This window comes from Lissotriton vulgaris, chromosome 2_1 (genome assembly GCF_964263255.1).
Source record: "Lissotriton vulgaris chromosome 2_1, aLisVul1.2, whole genome shotgun sequence".
Lineage (NCBI taxonomy): Eukaryota > Metazoa > Chordata > Amphibia > Caudata > Salamandridae > Lissotriton > Lissotriton vulgaris.
In genome coordinates, this window is record NC_141687.1 from 993052574 (window position 1) to 993076053 (window position 23480).

Here is a 23480-nt window from a genome sequence, read left to right on the forward strand (position 1 = left end):
AATATATATATATATATATATATATATATATATATATATATATATATATATATATATATATATATATATATATATATATATATATATATATATATATATATATATATATATATATATACACATATATATATATATATATTTTTTTTTTTAGTCTTGTGGGCCCCCCCTAGCCCCAGGGATGGCCACCTCCCCGGGGCTGTAATTAATATTTAGTGTGGAGGGCTCGAGCCTCCCTACACTGCTCCGGTGACCACAACCTCCTCCAGGCACTCTATATTTAAATATGGGGGTTTGGTACAGACCCCCCGGGGACCACTACCTCCCCAGGGCTTTAGAAACATTGGGAGGGGGCTGCGCAGCCAACCCCCTGGAGCACTTGATGGCCCTGGGGACCGCCACATCCCAGGGTCGGCTCATGCGATGTCCCAGGGTGCTCACCTCAGGACATTGCTGTTTGCAATGACAGGGCGGGAGCTGTGCGGCTCCCGCCCCGTCATTGCAAACTCTGCCTTGCTTCGTGGACGCAAGAGCAGAAAACCTGCTCTTGCTTCAACTAAGCAAAGCATGTCAGCAGCTCTCCTTGCTCCAAAGCAATGCCAGCTCCCGCAGGAGGCGGGGAGCCGGCGGGACCATGGGGACATTGGGGCTCCCCCCGCGGTCACCAATGCAAAGGGCCAGCTCCGGGGGATGGGGTCCCCATAAGCATCACCTTAGAATGACAGTACTCATCACCTTAGTTGGACATTAGAATGTGTTGCAATTACAGCCCCTGAAGGCATCACAGATTAAATCACAGGATTACTCATATACAGCCAGACACCCTAGCAGGAATGTCTGGCAACATAACCGCACTTTGCTTAAGACATCCCCTTACACAGGTACTTCACATTGCACATGTGACCTTCAGGCCCTCTAACAGAAATAACATTAGTAAATGCACTACAGGTGCAATTACACCTCTTCACCTCCAGGGGATGCCCTTCTCCTGACATCCCGAACTCAGACCTTCATCACTTGATGCACTTCTCATAGCACCCCCAGCTGTAGATGTCAGGATCTGACAAATTGTGCCTACATGCTGACATTGGCCCAGACCCGACTACATCTCCCAGAAGACCCTCTGGGAGAAACTATTCGTATATAGTCACGTGACTCGCTTGGTGCGACATACATGATTCTAGTTTGCTTCGAGTACCTGTGGGAGCGGACGACTTTTCCCCATGGTCCAGGTTGCCGGTACCCTGGATTGGCGTCTAGTTGAAGTTGCGAAGAACCCGTGATTTGCGTTCCGCTCGGCTGAGCGTTGAACGCACTTGTGCCGAATACTTCCTTCCGCCTGCGGCAGAAGACGTCTGTGGAACCCTTCAGCTAAGGAAGCTCCTGTAGTCATCGGTTGATTCTGCGTGGCCGAGCGTGAATCATCTTTTCCTGAAAACTTCCAGCTCGTGGCTGAGAGTTGAATTACTGTTCTCATTCCATGCTGCCCCTCTCTGATCTTCAGACGTTAGGTGGGGGATTTCTTCTTGGGATTCCGCCCCTCCTTCTGGTTGCTCTTACTTTCCTAAACGGAATTCTGAACTACGTTACTAAGCCATTCTGGTTTGTTTTCCTGGAGCCATTTTGATCCTTCCTTTTTTCCTCATTTCTGAAGGAACAGTTATTTTCCTCATATTTCATTTTGGTTCTTCTGACTCAGCTTTATGTTTCTCCATGAACCGATAACTCCTTGGAGCTTGAGTTGGTTTAGTGCTTTGCTATTTCTTTCAAGGGTGAATGAAAGAGGGTATGTATGTGATTTGATGTATACATTACTATGGTTGGTTATGGTGATTGGAAGTACTGATGGTATGTTTTGACTTTCAGGTCCAGACAATTTCTGAGATGTAAGAAGCAACTTGTCTTAGAGAGAGAGGAAAGGGGTCGCCGAGTATCGCTGTCTTTTATGGTATGGATCAACCTGTATCGAGAAATATATGAGAGTTGTGAGTATACAATAACTTGGAAATGTTTTGCTTATGTTGTTACAGGTATCCCCTATCCACCACTGTTCCCTCCCTAACCCTATCCCTTGCTTGATTACTTCAATACTCTGTATGCATATATAAATATATTAGTCAGAGTATGGGGGCATCAGGAGGTGGACCCCTTTGAGCATCATTCTGATCCTGAGGAGCGAGATCATTGTGACAGAATCAGGTACCCACGAATACCTTCTCCTCCCAATCAGGGTTATTCTCGAAGATGGCTACCTTGGATGATGTACTACAGGCCTTAGTTGTGGTACAGCAAGAACTAGCCACTTCCGGTGCAGAGACAGCAGCATTGAAAGAGAGATTGGATAGACAGACTAGGAATCCCTTTGACGCCTCAGCAGGTGCCCAACAGATACAGGTGACAGTACCTCCCCCCATTCCGTTGGCTAGCCCAGAACGATATTCAGGTGATCCTCATAAAATACAAACCTTTCTTACACAGCTAACGCTACAATTCTCATGCAGTCCTGCTTCGTTTTCCACCAACTTATCTAGAGTGGCGTTTGCCATCTCTTATTTGATTGGGGACGCAGCCAATTGGGCAGTTCCTCTGGTCAGGAATGATGACCCTCTTCTATCTGATTGGGCGGCTTTTAGGAGAGAATTCGAGAGAGTGTTTGATCGTAGGGTCACCACACTTAGCGCTGACCGAGAACTGCTTGAACTACGTCAGGCTAAGTAAGACCTGGAAACCTATATAACAACCTTCAACCGGTTGGTAGTCGAGACCGCGTGGCCAGAAGAAAACAGAATGGCGCTCTATTATCAGGGCTCAAAAGACGAGATCAAAGGTTGTGCTTGCCCGAATTGATCCGCAGCCCACCACATGTACCGATTTAATAAATCTTACATTAGGGTTAGATCACAGACTCACAGAGAGGGGTGGTGACTGTAAAAGAAGCGAGAGAACCCTGGTGGGACTGGAGACCGAACATCGTGCTTCTCACTCTTCTAGGGAAGCGGGTCCTGAGCCTATGGATGTAGGAGCAATTAGGGCACCCCTATCCGGGACTGAGAAGGAAAGTCGTAGAGCTCAAGGTCTCTGTATGTATTGTGGGAAGAAGGCGCACTCTGCAAACATACCTCTTGGTGCACTGCTGGAGGGGCAATGAGGTCCTCTTGTGTCCTTGAGAACCTCATGACACAAGAGGAATTCATCCTCCAAGCAGCAGTGCACCCAGTGCCGCATTTGCAGACTGGTGGGAAAAGGGGCGTCTGCAATCCAGCTCTGTGGCGCTAACTGGAGGTAACTGGTGGGATAGTTGGCCCCCTGGGATGATCAGAATTCAAGGGGACCTAATACCCCAATCCAGAACACACCAGGAGGTGCGTCTGTAGAGTGGTGGCGAAAGGGGGTGTGGCCTGGTATAAGAAATTAGGAATCCTCCTGTGTGGGTCTTATGGGGGGTAATAGGAGAAGTAGTTGGCCCCCAAGGTTGGCATTGGGGGCTAACTACCCCTCCTGTTAACTCCAATAAATCCCACACAGTGTGATTGCTAAGAGGTTGTTGTGTGTATTTCCCTCCTGAGGTGGAAGCCGGGAGGTTGCAGTGTAATAGTGTTTTGTTTTTATGCACTTTACAACTATCGCTTGAATAATAAGCATTTGACTGGTAATTCCCCGCATATCCCCCATTTCCCTCCTGTGGCTGATGCCGGTGAGGTTGCTATCTTTTTAACTTCGTTTATACTTATTTTACATTTTCGCTTGATTAATAAGGCTTTTAATCGTATCTCACCGCATTTCCCCGCATTCTGGTCCAGTCTCAGCTGAGCCAGGCGCTGAGTCTTTCGGTTCCGGGCGGGCTTATTCTCATAGCGGCCATCTTGGGTGGGAGGAAGCGCATTGTGCAGTCTAGCCTACAGTATAAAAGGGGCATTCTTGACTGGCGCGAGATCTTGTTGTGTGTATTCCCCTCCTGAGGCGGAAGCCGGGAGGTTGCTGTGTAATTGTGTTTTGTTTTAATCACTTTACAACTATCGTTTGAATAATAAGCATTTGACTGGTAATTTCCCCCATTTCCCTCCTGAGGCTGATGCCGGTGAGGTTGCTGTGTTTTTAACTTCGTTTGTACTTATTTTACATTTTCACTTGATTAATAAGCCTTTTAATCGTATCTCACCGCATTTCCCCGCATTCTGGTCCAGTCTCAGCCGAGCCAGGCGCTGAGTCTTTCCGTTCCGGGCGGGCTTATTCTCATAGCGGCCATCTTGGGTGGGAGGAAGCGCATTGCGCAGTCTAGTCTACAGCATAAAAGGGGACGGGCATGTCTTTCGGTTCCGGGCGGGCTTATTCTCATAGCGGCCATCTTGGGTGGGAGGAAGCGCATTGCGCAGTCTAGTCTACCGCATAAAAGGGGACGGGCGTGTCTCCGCACAGCGGATGCAATCAGCGTATGCGCCGGACCTGCACCAGAGCCGCGCCAGAGTCCAACCCGTCTGCGCCCATCCGCGCTAAGAACGCGACTCGAACCTTGTCGCCCGTTTTCAAATGAGCGTGAGTTCTCTACACACTCTCTTTTGCTTGCTCTCAGACCTCCTCTCAGGCCATTCCATAATACTCTCACTCCGGATGATATATTAGCCAATAATTGCGGTTGTAATGCACCAAAACCTGCACGCACCCGACTTCTCAGGAAAGTCTGGGCTGGCTTAGAGACAGCTAGGGTCTTAGAAAATCAGTTAAAAGAGGCAGGCTTTCTTATCAATGCCAGGTCACTAATTAAAAATAACGTAGCATTCAACGATTTTGTATCACAGAGGAAGCCCCCCTGGGTCTTTATAACCGAGACCTGGGGTTCGCATTCCTCCAGCCCAGATTTGGTTGACGCCATCCCGGAAGGATATGCCCTGATTAGAATGGACCGAACTGGGCGCAGGGGTGGAGGGTTGGGTATCTTATGTAGAGACTGCTTTATCTGTCGCATTGATGACCTTTGGTCTTCCCAAGATAATTTTGAGGCACTATATTTTTCCATACAGCTTGCCCGTGCAGCATCTTTTTCAGGCATCCTCTGTTACAGGCCCCGGGCCCCAGGGCCACCTTTTCAGACGACATACTTAAATTATTAGAGCCCTTTATTAATAGGCCTATTAATAGGTTAGGCCTATTAATAAAGGGCTCTAATAATTTAATAACCCTTCTTGGCAACTATAATTACCATTTGGAGGTGGCAGATGATAGAGACACGATTTCTTTGGTGGAGAGCCTTGCTGCCTGTGGTCTTAGCCAACTGGTTGAAGGCCCTACTCATCTGGCTGGGCATACGTTAGATGGCATTTTTTCGAATGACTCCAGACTGGGGGTGGGAACTCCGATTCCTTTATCCTGGTCGGTTCATAGTGCAGTACCCCTCCTCCTCAACATCACTTTATCTGTCTCTACCAAGCCAATAAGAATGTATGGGAAACCAGAAGAAAGTACAGAGAAGTCTCAAACATTGCCCTGGCCCCATTTATGACTACCGTTACTTCACTCTCTTCGTCGGACCCCAATGACGCCGCAATTGCTTTGTCCAACGCTTTATCTAACGCGATGGAAACCCTAGCGGCGCCTATGAAACATTACTCAGCCAGGAAGACTCCCGTCACCTTGGTATTCGGATCGTCTACGACATTTGCGGCAGAAGTGTAGGCAGAAGGAGAGATCCTGGCATGCTTGTCCTGACTCCCCTGGGAAAACTCAACACAAATTATCTCTGAGGGAATATAAAAGGGCTACAGCTGATGAAAAAGAAACTACTTTAGCAATATCACTGCCTCGCTAAAATCATCGAGAGAGCTTTTTAAAATCATCAATACTTTGTCGACACCGAAAGCTTCCGATTCTGTTGTAGAGACACAGGAGCTATGCAATAATATTGCAAGCTTCTTTCACTCTAAAATTGCGGACCTTCACAACTCCCTTAAAATCCTCAATCTTGAGCTGGACACCAATGGTGCACCTCTGCTTTCTTTCCCTCATCTCCTTGAAGATGAGACCCCCATACCTGGTGCTAGTTCCGGCTTTACAAGCTTTCCTTCCCTGACCTTGGAAGAACTGAACCGCCTTTTAGATACTACTAAGTCATGCTCGCCCCTTGACCCTTGTCCTTTGAAGATCTTGAAGGCCTGTTGAGAGGTCATCCTCCCTTCTCTCCTAAAGGTCATGAATATGGCTATCACTGAGGGGATTTTCCCCTTATCTTGGAAAACTGCAGTGGTTAAGCCTCTTCTGAAAAAGGCCTCTCTGGACCCTGAAGTCCTGAAAAATTTTCAGCCCATATCATTGCTCCCAGCTCCGGCCAAGATACTCGGGCCCATCTTAATCTTCATCTGGCCTCCAACATCAAGAGCGCGAACATGCGGGATATTTCCCAACAGGGGTTTCGTGCTGCCCATAGCACCGAGTCTGCCCTCACAGTTGTGGTCAACAAAATCAGAACTGAGGTCGACATAGGACAGACCACGTTTCTGGTGCTACTTGATCTCACGGCAGCCTTTGATACCCTGTCTCCTTCAACCCTGGCTGACAGGCTGAAGGGGATAGGGGTGGGAGGCAGTGCCCTGGATCTTCTATCCTCCTTTCTCCATCTAAGACAGCAGAAAGTAAAGATGGGTAACTTCATGTCCCCCTCTCAGTCTGTGCAATGTGGGGTTCCGCAGGGCTCTGCCTTGAGCTCGCTTTTATTTAACATCTATGTAACCCCACTTGCCAAGGTGGTACGCTTATTTGGCTACCAGGTATTGTCATACGCTGACGATACACAGATTATCGTCTCCACCACTCAATCAACAAAAGATTCTGCACTCAAGTTTCGAGCTTGCATGGAGGCAGTCTCGCAATGGATGGTTCGGAACTATCTAAAACTGAATGGAGAAAAGACAGAGGTCTTGATTTTTGGAAGAAGTCAAGACTTATGGTCTGGGGATTGGTGGCCTTCTTCTTTGGGAGATTGTCCCCACCCAACCCACTCGGCTAGGAATATTGGCGTAGATCCGGCTCTCTCTTTTGACCTTCAGGTCAACAGAACAGTGTCCACTTGTTGTGGCATCATTTGTACGTTGAAAAAGATTGCCCCGTATCTATCGCCTGATGCCCGCAAACAGTCAACAGTGGCCTTGGTCGCTTCCAGGCTTGATTATTGTAATGCGCTTTATGGTGGCATTAATAAGAAGTCTCTCCATCACCTCCAGATGGTCCAAAACGCTGCAGCCAGGATGGTCTTGGACCTAGGCTTGCATCTGCAACTCATGCTAGGAAAGATCTCCACTGGCTACCCATACAAGCCAGGATCTCTTTCATGCTCATCTGCATGGCCCATAGGGCACTTTTTGGATGAGGCTTTGAGGGTATTAGATCTCTAGTGAGCCCCTATACCCCTAGCAGAACCCTCCGCCCATCCTCTAGAAATCTGCTCTCTGTTCCCAGATTTAAGAGGACGAAGTGGGGGAGAGAGCCTTCTCCATCTTGGCCCCGAAACTTTGGAATTCTCTTCCCATGAACTATCTAGTCAACCCTCACTGGGGATTTTCCGCAAACTTTTAAAGACCTGGCTCTTTTCCCAGGCCTATGGATATTAGGTTCTGGGCTTTTTGAGACTCTGTGTTTGTTTTCTGAGGTGTTATGTCTGTCCTTGGGCTAAGTCTGCGCATTACAAGTCCCTTATTATTATTATTATTATTAGGTGTTCGGGGGTCACACTCAACTTTCTCCACCACTCTGCAAACGCAACTGCTATGTTATAGCTAGAACTTAGCATTTAAAAAACCTTAGAAATTCACTGAAAGAAACCATAGGTTTGAGGGACAATATAGGTAGAAATTAGCATTTAAAAATCCTTTGAAATTCACTGAAAAAACCATAGGTTTTAGGCATGTTATAGTTAGAAATTAACATTTATAAAACCTTTGAAATTCACTGAAAAAACCATAGGTTTAAGGGATGTTATAGTTAGTTGGACATTTCACTCGTATAAAACCAGAGAAATTTAGCTGTCATAGTTAGTAGAGCTAACTATAACTCCGGTCCATGTAATGCACTGCTGATGACGTCACATATTACATCACTCATGACATGGTCAGTGACATCAGTGATGACATCACAGTCACTCACTGTCACATATACTCACTTATATACTACTACACTCACAAATACTGCCGTTCACATATGTAGTTACTAACACATATACCACTAACACATCCATTCACTCACCAACACAGCTATACATACACTCACTCACCCGTATACTCCCTAACGCACGCACTCATAAACGCATACACCCAGTGACTCACCCACCCACACATCCATGCAGAGAGTCACCCCCCACCCACACAGACGCTCAGACATCCATACAGGTTCTCAGACAACTAATCATTCTTCAGTATACATTGGCGTATATAGATATAACTTTTTTGAACTTTTCAGAAACACATAGTCACTGACTGATGTCATGAGTGAAGTCATTTGAGTTGTCATCAGTGATGTCATCACTGATGTCACTGACCATGTCATGAGTGATGTAATATGTGATGTCATCAGCAGTGCATTGTGAGGTCGCTAGTTATAGGTAGCCCTACTAACTATAACAGCCACATTTCTCTGGTTATATACAAGTGAAATGTCCATCTAACTATAATTTCCGTGAAACCTATGATTTTTTCAGTAAATTTCAAAGGTTTATTAAATTCAAATTTCTATCTTTAATGTCCCTAAAACCTATGTTTTTTTCAGGGAATATAATATATATATATATATATATACTGTAATAAGGTAGAACTGATTGACAGCATTAACATTAGCAAAATTCCCACAAGTTTGAGCAGCATAAACTTGATCGTTAAAGCCAGGACGAATTCACATGAGACTGGACTGTGCTAAGTTAAATACAGCGAGATGTTTTGACAACATAAGTGGTTTAAGATGAATCTTTCTCGCTTCATAGATAGGGTTATGCTCTATTGAAATAGGCACTTGCCTTAGTTTAAATGCGCAGCTTTGCACAATGGAGCCAATATGTTTCTTTGAAATGAAATACGCACTTGCACTTTGAAGAATTGTGAGCATCTCATTTAAGAGATAATGTTGTATATATCTCTTTTACTTAGAGTGTTTTTCAATCATTCCCTCACAAATGCTTTGATTAGCGAGGTCTTGTAATGTGATATTCATCTTAATATCTCTGTTACATGTATTGGAAAAATGTTAAGATGGCCGCTGTATTTACATCAACAGTGTGTCCTTTTACTGTTTTTATCACCTTGCTTGTGTGTGAAAAGGAAGGCTCAGACCAACGCAAAAACATCGTGATCAAGGGAGCTTGACTCCCAAAACGCGTTGATGGTATTGCTTAAATAAATAAGCTTTTGAAAAACTCTGCTCGTGAGTGCCTGGATGTTTTCAGTAAAGACTGGAGAAACTGGAATCCCATCCTGAATATATATATTCACTGAAAAAACTATAGGTTATAGTCGATATATAGTTAGGAATTTGCATTTACAAAACCTTGAAAATTCAATGAAAAAACCATTGGTTTTAGGCCATATATAGTTGGGGATTTGCATTTACAAAACCTTATTTTACTCGCATAAAACCATTGAAATTCCATATATAGTTAGATGCGCTAACTATATATCGCGCACCCGCAATCCACTGCTGATGATGTCACATATTACATCATTCATGACATGGTCAGTGACATCACTGATGACATCACTGATCACAACATCCAGTGACTGTATGTTTCTGTAAAGTTAAAATATGTCTTACATATTGAAGAATGAGTGGATGTATAAATGTCTGGATGAAGGATTTAGTAGGTGCATGACTGATTGTATGAGGGAGTAATTAAATGTGTCTCACTGAGTGCATGGGTTAGTGATTAAACTGTATTAATTTGTGCATCATTATATCTGTTGTTCTGTAAACTGCTGCATGTGTTGATCAGTAGCTATATGAGTAACTATATGGGTTATTGATTGGTTGCCCAAGTATTTGTATGGGAGACTGAGTATGTGTGTGAGTGGCTGGGAGGTGTATGACTCTGTGCATAGATGTGTGAGCAGTTGATTCACTAGATGTATGGGTTCAAAAGTGCATGTGGAAACAGCTGTATGGGCGGTTGACTGTGTGCATGAGTGTATTGGTGAGTGAATGGATATCTCAGTGCTACATGTCAAAGTAAGTACATATATAAAACACAGTACATGTGAGAGTTAACATATATAAATAACTGTGCATTAGAGCCAGTGAATGTGTGAGTGGCTGTATGGATCATTGTGAACTTTTATTAGGGATTATATAAGAGAGTAAATATGTGTTAGAATATGTTTCAATAAGTAAGGTGTGTATAACTGTATAGTTGAGGAATTGGAGGTGTGTTTGATTCTTTGCATGACTGTCTAGGTGTATGAGTAACTCCATGGATGAGTGACAATCTGTGAGTGTCTGTTTTCACTGAGTGTATCTAAGGATATATCAGAGTCTGTAGAGGTTCATCGTATTAACACATGAATGATGTCATCTGTGATGTTGTCAGTGATGTCATTTGAGTTGTCATCAGTGATGTCATTTGAGATGTCATCAGTGATGTAATTTGAGTTGTCATCAGTGATGTCATCAGTGATGTCACTGACCATGTCATGAATGATGTAATATGTGACATCATCAGCAGTGGATTGCGGGTGCGCGATATATAGTTAGCGCATCTAACTGCGATATATAGTTAGCGCATCTAACTATATATGGAATTTCAATGGTTTTATGCGAGTAAAATAAGGTTTTGTAAATGCAAATCCCTAACTATATATGGCCTAAAACCAATGGTTTTTTCATTGAATTTTCAAGGTTTTGTAAATGCAAATTCCTAACTATATATCGACTATAACCTATGGTTTTTTCAGTGAATTTCAATGGTTTTTTAATAGCAAATATGAAAAGCTTTAAAATGTCAAGTACGTGATAGATAAAAACATTTTCGTATTTATGCACGCTGATGTGCTTTGAACGCTGCACCCCCCTTCCCCTCTCTTTTCTCTTAGGAGTACTCTCTCTTTGCAGATAGTGAAGGGTAGTTAACGCAGGCCTTTGCCCCGTTGTAATCCGTCGTGCCTGCTTCTCTCTCCATTTGATTGATTGTTATCCAAGCATTTACTGTTTTAGAATTGGTTCTCTTTGGTTCATTCTCTATTTACAAACAAGCACAGAGTCGCAATACTCTGTTTAGTCTTTGCAGATAGTGAAAAATCGTTTAAAAAAACAAAGGGAATCGAGCAAAATCAGTAGGCCACTAATGGGATCTCTTTTTGACCTCGCTAAAATAGAAACATTAACCACAACCCCTCATGAGAAATACGAAACTAGTGAGATGAACTGAGCTCCACACCATGAGGGCTGCAAGACAGCTCGGCTCCGTCACCCATCCCGCCCAAAATAACGACAAACCCTATGCAAATATTAAAAATATAGACAACACACCAGCAAAGAAACAGGGTAAAACATTTTATTAAATAACTATTTACATAACGTTGGTTTATAAGATGATGTCAGTAGTGGACCGATGTGTGAATAGGTCGGAAGCAGCACAAGGCGCCAAGATCCGGATGGCAAGTCCTGGATGTTGGGTGCCATAGTTCAGAGTTCTGAGTTTGAGCCTTTTTCAATGCCTGTGCTTTGTTGTTTCCCCTCCATCAAAAACAAAAAAAATATATAAAACTGTGCAAAAATACAAAAAAATCAAAAAATGTTTACAAAAGCAGTGCTTGTAAGACTGTCTGAAGCTTATTTCCACCTACTGCAGCTTCACTATTCTCAAAGTATCGTCGTTTGTGGACCTGACTGCATTTGAAAACAATGTTATATGGTACCTCCCTAAACCACTTGACGGAGGCCCCCGAGGGGCGGTGTGATGGCACGGACTCGGAGAAGACGCTTGGCTCCGACCCCCTCCCCAAGTCTTATAGCACTGGTGTAGCCTGAGATCGCCCCCGACATAGGCGGCCGGCTCCCGGGGTCCGGCGGAACTTTTTGCCTTTTGATGACTCTTCTATTCTGGACTTTGTCCCACAATCCGTTTGACCTGAAGACACGCTGTAGTGGGGCGCCCCTTTACCGTTTTAGTTGCCATTCCGCCCGCTTTTGCTACACTGTGCCTCTTCCGCCATTCAGCTGTTTACCGCCCGCTCTTGCGACTACAGCGTCTCGCTCACCATTTAGTTAAGTTGCTCCCGCTCTTGCGGTGCAGCGATAGGCGGCTGCCACAGGACTCTCAAAATGGCGGCCGGCTCTTCGGTTTTGGGCCTGGTCCACTAAAATGGCCCTGGGACACCTTGGAACTCGGACGCTTGTCTGCTAGGGCTTGGGTCCCATTCTCGAAAGCGTCCCCTCAGCCTTGAAGATTCTACAAAAGTCTTGGGGGCCCCCGACTCCCGCAGGCTTCTGGTGGGGAGCGGCTGCCATGTCTGCTCGTGGAATGGCCACGACGGAGCTACGAGATGGTAGTGCTCTCATGCTGACGCCAGCTTTAGTCTGAAACATCCAGAAACACTGTAGACTACCAATTCGATCAGTTCCGGTAGCGCCCCAACATGACCCGGAAGAGAAGAACTTGCCCTCCCCTCTTTGACTGATGGTTCTTGTTGCCTGTCCCCTCTGTTGTCATTTAACAGAACTTTTTGGACTGCTGAAAGGGGTTGTGTTCCGAACGCTGGTTGGTGGAGACATTTTGACTATATTCTTGACCTACGTTGTTGCGTAATGCGTTATATGACACGCCGCGTTAGCGCACCCGGAAGTGATCCGGGGCGCGGCGCGCAGCGCGTAACGTAAGCATAACAGGTCATGTGACTTGTTAATAAAACTTTTCATTGGTTCATTTTACTTTTGTTATTTTAATGATGAAAAGCTTGGTCATATGACCTAAAAATTACGCTTTTTATTGTTTTCGAACATTATTTTTTTTTAAACATATATGTTATAATATTCCAGGCTAATGTACTTTCCCGGAAAATTTACAACTGTCCTGCAAGTAAAATATATTCCTTTTTCGAGAAAAAGGGCGTTTCTTCGTTCCATGACGGAGCCGTTGAGTAAAAGAGACTCGGCCTGCTGTCTTAGTCGCCGATACGCCTGATTATCAGATTCTTATCAATCACTTTATGTTGCAGGAGTAGAAAACACAACTGCCCTTGACCATTTATCTTTACTGCGTTCCTACATATTATACCTTTTATCCGTCATGTAATTGGACTGCTTTATTTCACTTGCCTTTTACTGATTCGAAAACAGTGACTAAAAGTAAAAACTTTACCAATGTAAATACTACTACCGTGTTTTGTTTTAAAAACCTTTATTGTGAAAATGTCAGTATACAAATACGGGCCTATAACCACGTGGGCCGGCCACGGAGCAAACTGAAATCGTATATGATGAGGAGACATTTACACTGTAGAGGAACGTAACGAGCGGGCCATTAGGTTGCAAGAACTAAGGTGTCTAACAGTTGCGGAATCGGTGGACGTACATTTTGTAATTAAAATAAGACAGGGCCACTTACAATAAAATTTTCTAGATATACATTTGCGGGCAAGGAGTTACGAGTCCCATTTATACCGGCGCCATTTTGGGCGAGGCCGGGCAGGTCCAAGATATAGTCAAAATGTCTCCACCAACAATCGGCCAGACCAGAACCCCTTTCGGCCCTTTATGCTACAAGATGGTGTCTTCCATTCAGAAAATATTGTTGGCAGCATTTTGAAAGGAAAGTTAAACAGCCGTTCTCCTAGTGAGTCTCACATTGTTACATTTAGGAAGAATGTTGAAGAGTAATATGTGGAAAATCTGAAGCCATTTTTCTACAAACTCTCAATCAGCCTTGGATGGAAAAAAAAATCCTGAAGAATGTACAAACTGAAAACCAATTTTTGTCTGTATAGCATCAACAGCAACGCTTGAGTCAGCTTTGTGTCAAGCCGCCATTTTCATTCAATCAATAGCGTCCCCCTGCACACATTCAGGAACCTGGTCGTGTCTTCAGGTGAAACGGATTGTGGGACAAGCAGAAAGGAAAAGGAAAAAAGTTCCGCCGGACCTCGGGAGCCGGCCGCCTATGTCATGGGCGATCTTTGGCCACACCAGGGCAATAGTGAAGCTGCAGCAGGTGCAAAAGAGCTTCAGACAGTCTTACAAGCACTGCTTTTCTAAACATTTTTTTGTATTTTTGCACAGTTTTATATATTTTTTTTGTTTTTGATGGAGGGGAAACAACAAAAAACAGGCATTGAAAAAAGCTCAACAGTGCAGGGCGTCTTGTGCTGGTTCCGACCTATTCACACATCGGTCCACTACTGACATCACCTCATAAGCCAACGGGGCACCCCACACTGACTTTCGGCGCAGCATTGTAGGATGGCCACACCAGTGCGGCAACTTGCTGGACACCACCTCGGTGCCATCCGGATCTCGGCGCGTTCGAGTCACTGTACCGCAAGAGTGACCGGAACTCAGCTGAACAAGCCGTCTTTCGGCGCAGCATTGTAGGATGGCCACACCAGTGCAGCAATTTGCTGGACACCACCTTGGGCAATAGTGAAGCTGCAAAAGGTGCAAATAAGCTTCAGACAGTCTTCAACTTAGTCTGATTCTTATAATAAGCTTCAGATAGTCTTACAAGCACTGCTCAGAACTCTCAACTATGGCACTCAACATCCAGGACTTGCCATTCCGATCTTGGCGCCTTGTGCTGGTTCCGACCTATTCACACATCGGTCCACTACTGACATCACCTCATAAGCCAACGGGGCACCCCACGCCGATTTTCGGCACAGCATTGTATGATGGCCACACCAGTGCGGCAACTTGCTGGACACAACCTCGGTGCCATCCGGATCTCGGCGCGTTCGAGTCACTGTACCCCAAGAGTGACCGGAACTCAGCTGGACACGCCGTCTTTCGGCGCAGCATTGTAGGATGGCCACACCAGTGCGGCAATTTGCTGGACACCACCTCGGTGCCATCCGGATCTCGGCGCGTTGTGCTGCCTTCGGCCTATTCGCACATCGGTCCGCTACTGACGCCGCCTCACGTGCCAACGGATTTTCTACGCTTTTTGTAGCCCTATGCCGCATAACAGGTCATGTGACTTGTTTATAAAACTTTTCATTGGTTCATTTTACTTTTGGTTTCCTAATGATGGAAGGCTTGGTCATGTGACCTAAAAATAACACTTTTCATTGGTTTAGAACATTTTTTTTTCCCAAACGATGAAAGCCCCACCTTGTTTCTGGATGATTCAGACTGAAGCTGGCGTCAGCATGAGAGCACCACCATCTCGTGGCTCCGTCGTGGTCATTCCGCGAGCAATCATGGCAGCCGCTCCCCACCGGAAGCCTGCAGGAGTCGAGGGCCCCCAAGACTTTTGTAGAATCTTCACGGCTGAGGGGACGCTTTTCGAGAATGGAGCCCAAGCCCTAGCAGGCAAGCGTCCGAGTTCCAAGGTGTCCCAGGGCCATTTTAGTGGACCAGGCCCAAAACCGAAGAGCCGTCCGCCATTTTAAGAGTCATGTGGCAGCCGCCTATCGCTGCACTGCAAGAGTGGGAGCAACTCAACAACATGGTGAGCGAGACGCTGTAGCCGCAAGAGCGGGCGCAACTCAGCTGGATGGCCGCCACCTAGGGAGGCCCGTTCACGCCGCCTCCCCCACGCCCCACCCCCGGGCCGCCCCACGCCAATTTTCGGAGCAGCATTGTAGGATACCAAAACCAGTGCGGCAGTTTACTGGACATCACCTGGGTGCCATCAACATCTCAGCGCGTTCTGCTGCCTTGGGACTATTCGCACAACAGACCGCTACTGACGAGGCCTCCCTCCGCAACACCCTGGACTCCCAACGCTGTTTTTCTTTGCTGCATTGTAGGATCCCAAAAACCAGTGCGGCACCCAGATGACATCACCTGGGTGCCGTCCAGAACTCAGCACGTTGTGCTGCCTTGGGACTATTCGCACAAAAGACAGCTTCTGACCATTGTTGCTTTTTTTTGTGAAAAATGTTTAAATGTTTTTACAGTTTTTGTTCCGTTTGTTATATTTAAAAGTTAATAAAGTTTTATAATCCCACTTTGTTTGAGTGCTATATATTTTTAAAAAATCGGGTGAATGGGGCCTTGAATCGGGTTATTGTCATGTGTGGGCTTTGCATGTATACTGCTACAGGATCGGACATTTCAAACTCAAATGCACGTTCTTTTTCTTACCTTTCCGAAGCATGGAGCGCAATAGCAGGCAGAGAAAGGGTGATGCAAGTGTTGAACACTGCCTGGCCTGGCAAGTTGCTGGCAGTGCCCCCCCCCGCCCGCCCGCTCCTGAAAGAGGACACACCGCCGCCCCGAGTACTTCACAGATCTTTAAAAGACCATGCGCTTGTTCATGAGGCTTAAATGGTTTATCACCCCTTCTAGAACCCCTGCATCGACCCTCTGACGTTTCCTGGAACAATTATCACGTAACACAATACCAAGCCCTGTCAGCTGAAACCCCCGAGGAATCGTGGGGCATATTATCAAGGGGGTTTATCTCCGCTTTTTTGGCTTTTAAAGCCAAGAAAGCGGAGATAAAATTATCTCCCTATTACCAAGCTGTCGCTAACACCAGTTAGTGACAGCTAAAAGAAGATAGCGACCATCTTGGGCCCCGCTTTGCATGTCAGTGATATTTATCACTAATGACATGCAAAGTGGGCGTGCCAAGATGTTAGCGACTGGAAACAGTCCCTAACATCGCTATCTCCTATTACCAACTTTTGAAGATATTCGCACTAAGCACGAATATCTCAAAAAGCTAACACCTGCCCTGAGCAGTTCTTAGCCATGTTATCCAATGGGAGGTGGATAACATGGCTAAGAGCATTTGCTCGATAATGCATGAATATCGCTGACTTTTCAGCAATATTCATGCATTGCGGCCGTTTTTTATCGCATTTGCGATAAACCTTGCTAATAGCAAGGTTTATCTGCGATAAAAATCGCCGATGTGCGGCGATAATTTTTGTCTCTAAACAAGTTAGAGACAATAATTATCGCTAGTTGTTGGTAATATGCCCCCGGGTTTTTGCTTGCAGAAATCGGGAGGCGGGAGACTAGCACTGAAATCAGTAGTCTCACGCCTGAATCGGGAGGGTTGGCATGTCTCGATTCTCTACAGCTGGGGCCATAAACTACATCCGCAGGGCTAGGTGATAGCCTGGGACCGGCCTGGCATCGAAAATGGCTGCCGTGCACGACAAAATTGTGGCATTGGAAAAAAGGCAAGATGGCGCAGACAATGTTTATCAATAAGGATTCATTTATAACAAAATATTTTATCGCACTGACAAATTGGCGGTCAACACTTCCTGATTTCCATCGAATCGAACGTTAACAGACGTCACGCAGCAAAAAAAAAAAAAGCTCACGCACAGCCGCTGGAAGAGATGTATCAACATATATGAGCCTCCTCAGCCACCCTCAGGAAACATAGGGGATTAGGATACGTCTCCCGCACCCCCTTATACCTAGTAATTTAATTAAAACGAAGCACAAAATGGCGAATTCCCGTTTCGCTACCAGTTGGCGGCCCAGTTCGCGGCCCGTGAAGCGCTTCTACCGTGAAAAATCATTTTTTTTTTATTTTCCCCACGGGACCCTTTAATAACCCCAACAACATTCCTAGGGGGTCAAGAAGAGGGGTATACCTTGCCCCCTTTCATTAAATTCCCCCTTTGTTTTTCACCTCTTCTTCTCTCTCGATCCTACCGAGAGATAAGATGGCGGCCGCTCCGGACTGTTTAGAATGTTGACAGACACCGGAGAGCCAATCAGCTTTCTGCGCGCAAAGTTCCGTTTCGCGAAAAGTAAGCGAACCGGAGCGCAGCCCGGAGCGCTGTTACAGATATATATCTTGTTTTGAACGTTAATTTCTCAAAAACTACTGGAGCACATATATTGAGACCTAGCAAAGGCACATCGGGCTAACAGTCCCTACAATTTTGCCAAGTTTCGTGCAAATCCATTCAGCCGTTCGAGCTAAAAGTGAGTCCAACCGCCCTATGGAAATTAACATGGGAAAAACGCGTTTTGGGACCCCTCTTTTTTCTCGGCCCCCCCTCGACAAAACCCCCCCAAATTTTCAGGGGCTGCTCAGAAACAAAATGTGCCATTTTCCTGAAAATTTCAGCCGATTCCGTCCACAAACGCCAAAGTTATTAGACATAGAATTTTCAAAAATCCCATAGGGAATAAATCCTAACTATATATACCTACTGGCGACCGCCAGTAGGTAATATATATATATATATATATATATATATATATATATATATATATATATATATATATATATATATATTTATATATATATATATATTTATATATATATATTACCTACTGGCGGTCGCCAGTAGGTAGTTATAGTTAGGATTTTTTTCAATGCAAAATCTCAAAATTCTATTGTGAATAACTTTGGCGTCGGTTGACGAATCTGCCTGAAAATTTCCTCAAATTTGCCTCGTCGAGCTCCGGTGAAAGTTTGGGGGGGATTCGTCAAGCGGGGTCCGAGATAAAAGGGGGGTCCCAAAACGTGTTTTCCCCATGTTAATTTCCATAGGGCGGTCAAACTCACTTTTAGCCTGAACGGCTGAATGGATTTCCACCAAACTTGGCAAAATTGTAGGGACTGGTAGCCCAATGTGCCTTTTCTATGTCTCAAGATATGTGCTCCAGTGGATTTTGAGTAATTTAGGTTCAAAAAAATATATATATCTATGGCAGCGCCACCGGGGAGCGCTCCGGGCTCGCCACGCGACTTGCGCACGGAAAGCTGATTGGCTCTCAGGTGTCTGTAAACATTCGAAACAGTCCGGAGCGGCCGCCATCTTGTGTCTCGGTAAAATCGAGATACAAGAGTTGGCAAAAACAAAGGGGGAAATGACCAAAAGGGGGCAGAGTAGACCCCCCGAACCCCTAGGTTTGATGTGGGGGCCAAAAAAGGGCCCCGCGGGGCAAAAAAAAAAAAATATTTTTTTATTTTCGCGAGGGGAGCGCCCGGTACGTGAACCTGGGAGCGCACTGGGGAGCGTACCGAGGAGCATACCATGGGGAAAAAAGAATGACATTTTCAAAAAAATTTAGCTTTTTTAAAAAAAAAATCTTTTTGTTGTTTTTTTTTGATTAAGTACCTACATGTAGAGACTTAGGGGCAGATTTACAAGCCACTTGCGGCACTTTTGCGTCACTTTTCTCATGTTAAACGTGACGCAAAGGTGGCACAAGGGGCTTGTAAATCTGCCCCTTAAATTGTTGTTTTCCTCTCACTCCACTCCCACACTCACCTTCTTTCAGTCCCCCTGCTTTACTTCCCTTCCCCTCTCTTCCCTTCATTCGCTCCCTCAGTAATTCCTCTCTCTCACTCACCTTACTCCACTTCACTCACTCCTTCTCTCATTCCCTCTGTCCTCTCACTTTCTCACTCCTCTTCCCTCATTCCTTCTGTCTCACCCTCACTCCCTCTATCCTCTCACTCTGTCACTCCCCCTTCACTCACCCTCTCTCACCTTGCATTACTCACCCTTACTCACTCCCCTTCTGTCATTTGTTTCATCAGTCTCTTTCTCCCTTTCATTCAGTCATTTCATCCAAACAGTTATGCAGTACACATTCATTGAAAAAAAGAACAACACAATATGTAAGGAATATAGCTCTTTTTGGAGAATAGGAGGTAGTTCTAAAAGGAACTGTTTTTTTTCTTCTTTTTTAGTTTTTAATTTTTTTTACTTTTTCCGAACGTTTTTAAATTTTTTTGTTATTTTTTTCAGAACAAAAACAAAACTAGGGAATGCAAAACTGCTCAACAGGAGCAAAAAAAAAGGGGAAAAACTAGGGCTGAGGGGTGCAGCGGTGTTCCTCCCTCTTTCTAACAATCAGCTCAATGCTCTGCTCCCCATAACAGAGCAGTTGGTCACACTGCTTACAACGAATTGTAATATCTGCAAAAACAGGCTGAATATTGGGGATCATCACTGCTGGTCTTCCTCTCACCGATGATGTTGAAGCTCCGGTGGAAGTGGAGGGGCCATCGGGTGGTGGATTGCGAGCCAGGGCCCTGGTGCTCTCCCATGCATAATTAATCGGATGCCTCCTCTCAACATGCCTGATTCAAGTAGCATTCCTGAAACTATACTTCCGGGGAGGATCCCCACTTGATAGGACAGTGTCACAAATTTTACAGGTGACTTTGGCTACATTGCATTTTTTCTCCCCCTCTGGAAAAGAGAAAAACTTCCATATGAAGTGGTCCGTCACTTTTCTCTGTGGGGGGGCCTCAGGCAGGAATCCATCCGAAGAGTCTGAGGACTGGTCCTGGGAAGGGTTCTGGGTACCAGACTTGGTTGAATTCGATTTTTTTTTTTATCCTCATCTTGCGGTATTATGGATAAGGAGGAGTCAAATGGGTCTTGATTCCTAGTCCTTCACTGCCCCATTATCGAGTTCTCCTTGGGGAGTATACCCTTTTGTGTTTTGACCATTCATTTTGCTCCTGTAACCTTATTTCGTTACCAATAATTCCATGGTTTGGGGAGGGAGCTAGCCTATTTGGCTACTCAGCAGTAATCAGACCTGCTTGGAATTATTGTCTCCGCTTTAATCATTGGATTTTATTTATTGATGTTAAAAAGGAGTTAATTGCATCTCTAGAAAATGTTGTTCCCAAATTTCCCAAAATTTTATTCTCTTGGTGTTTTTCCCTTTTCTATCAAGTTTGTTTGTTTTTAATATGGAGTTTAGCCAGTTTTCACGTGTAGGCGGTCCCGGTTTTTATCCAATTTATGCAAATCTCTCTACGCGCCAGCAGGATTAGCATAAACATCAAGCTTTCTTGTCTTGTACTTAGTTTATCTTTACTGATAGCACTATTATTATGCATTCCAAAGATAATGAGAGAGGTACTTACAGTTATGTTGACTCCTAATACTGTAGTTAGTGTCTTACCGATCTCTTTCCAGTATGTGTCCAGTGCGGGGCATTTCTGAAACATATGGACGTCGTCTGCTTTTGTTTCTCCGCATTTTGGGCATGATTTTATGCTCGTACCTTTAGTCTAGTCTAGTCTAGTCTGGATATTTGTATTGCGCAGAACATATCACATCCCGTGAGGGAGTCTCATGGCGCATGCGGACAGTCCCAGAGAAAAAGAAGAGAGATCCTAAGAAAGGCAAGACCTAGCTGAAAAGCCATGTTTTCAACAATATTCGGAAACTCATGTGCTCGATCGTTGCACGGATATTCAGAGGAAGTTTGTTCCATAGGAGAGGTGCCATATGGGAAAAAGCACGTCCCCCATTTCTGACTGTTTGTACTCTAGATGGCGTGAGTTGGAACTTGGAGCTAGATCTCAGTTCTCGTCCGGGCTGGTACCTTTAAATTTAGATAATCTTTTTGCAGTCCAATACGCTCTATGTAGTGAAAAATAGTGGTTCCTTTTTAGTGAGGCAGGTTTTACACAGGACCAGCATTTTTCCATAGATTTCTTCCAGAGTAGTTTTAAATCCAAGTCCTGTTCTGGCATGTCTTTTCTCCATACTTTTTCTGGGGTTAAAAAATCTTCCTCACCTGCTTCAATAAGAGCCCAATACCATTTCGCTATTTCTTTCTTTATTGGTGTTATTTTGGTCATTTCACTTTCAAGATTATCATAGTTACTCTTATATTTTGGTAAACTGTTTGACCAGCTGCTTAGTTGGTAAAATTTAAATTTTGATAGTTTGCCTTCAGTAATTGAAAATAAGTGATCCCACGTTGATAGAGTATTTTCTGTCAGTAGTTGTCCCCATCTTTCAATTCCTGCATTTTTGAGTGGAGTCGCTAAAGAGTCTTTTAAGCAGTCCGGGGTCCCGGGCGAGTTCCATACTGGAACTGTATTACTGTATTACGGGATTTTTACTGTTGTTCTTATATGGCTCCAAAGTTTCGCTGCGTTAAATAGAATCTTTAGTTTTATTTTTTTAAAGTATTTGGGATGGCCAAATTTAAATAGGAAATGGTCTCTCTTCTCAGCCATAGTTTGTAGGAAGTTTGGATATGTTTGATGTTTTCTTAGGAGAGGTCTAAAGTTTTTAAATTGAAAAGATCTATAATATTCATATATATCCGGACTTGCTATTCCGCCTTGTTCTTTCTTTCTCCTAAGTTTATTCCAAGCAATCCTTGTACTTTTCGATGCCCATATGAAACTGGCTATGTCTACTTGTATCTTCTTTAGTGTTTCTTTTTTTAATTCTAGTGGGATGGTGTTGAAAAGGTAAGTAAATTTAAGAATAATGGTCATTTTTACAGCGTTAGATCTTCCTAGAAAACTCAGAGGGAGTCCTGACCAAATCTTGAAATGTCTTCTAATTTCTTTCATTACTATATTTAGATTAAGTTGTGGGATAGTTCCAAGTTCTTTTAATATTGTGATTCCCAAATATTTTATTTTACCTCTGGAAAAGGGCGTATTGGGGTTAGTATTCCAACTCATTGCTTCTGTTTTTTCTTTGTTGGTTAGGTATCCTGAAACTTTGCCAAATTTTGTCATCGTGTCCTCTATTGCTTGACTAGCTTCTTCACAGTTATTTGTGAATATCATTAAATCATCTGCGTAAAGTGCTACTTTTTTTGACCAGGTATGATCTTTGAAAGGTGTTATTGTGAGATGGTTTCTGATTGAACAGGCTAGTGGTTCAATGTAGAGGTTAAAAAGTAAAGGTGATAGAGGACAGTCTTGCCTCGTACCTCTTTGAATATCAATATTGTTAGTTAGATTTCCGTTTACTATTATTTTTGCTCTTTGGTTTTTATAAACCTCCCTTACCATATGACCAAAGCAATTTCCCAAATTGTTTTTTTCAATGATTTCATTTAAAAAGAACCAGTTAACTCGATCAAAAGCTTTAGCCGCGTCATAGGTAACAATGGTTAAGGGTAGTTTTTCACAGATAGCAATATCCACAGCTGCGAATAGTTCATGAGTGATTTCATGAATTTGTCGTCCTTTAATAAAACCTTTTTTGGTCCAGGTTAATCAGAGTTGGCATGATCTTGGCTAGTCTTTTGGCGATGACTTGCATAAATAACTTATAATCACATTTGAGTAGAAATATAGGTCTGTAAGACTCGCAGATTTTAGGGTTTTTACCTGGTTTCAAAATAATACTAAATCGTGGCATCATGCCATGATTCGGGTATTTTTTCATGATCCAAATATGTGTTATTCATGATTTCTGTTAGTTGGTTGATTAGGGACTCTTTTAATGTTATGTAGAATTCGTTTGGTAACGCATCAGGGCCTGCTGCTTTCCCTTTTTTTAGTCCTTTTATTGCCGCTCTAACTTCTTCAGGTTCGATTTTCCTGTTTAATTCTACTTTTTCATCTTCTGGTAAGCTTGGAAGTGGTATAGTGTTCA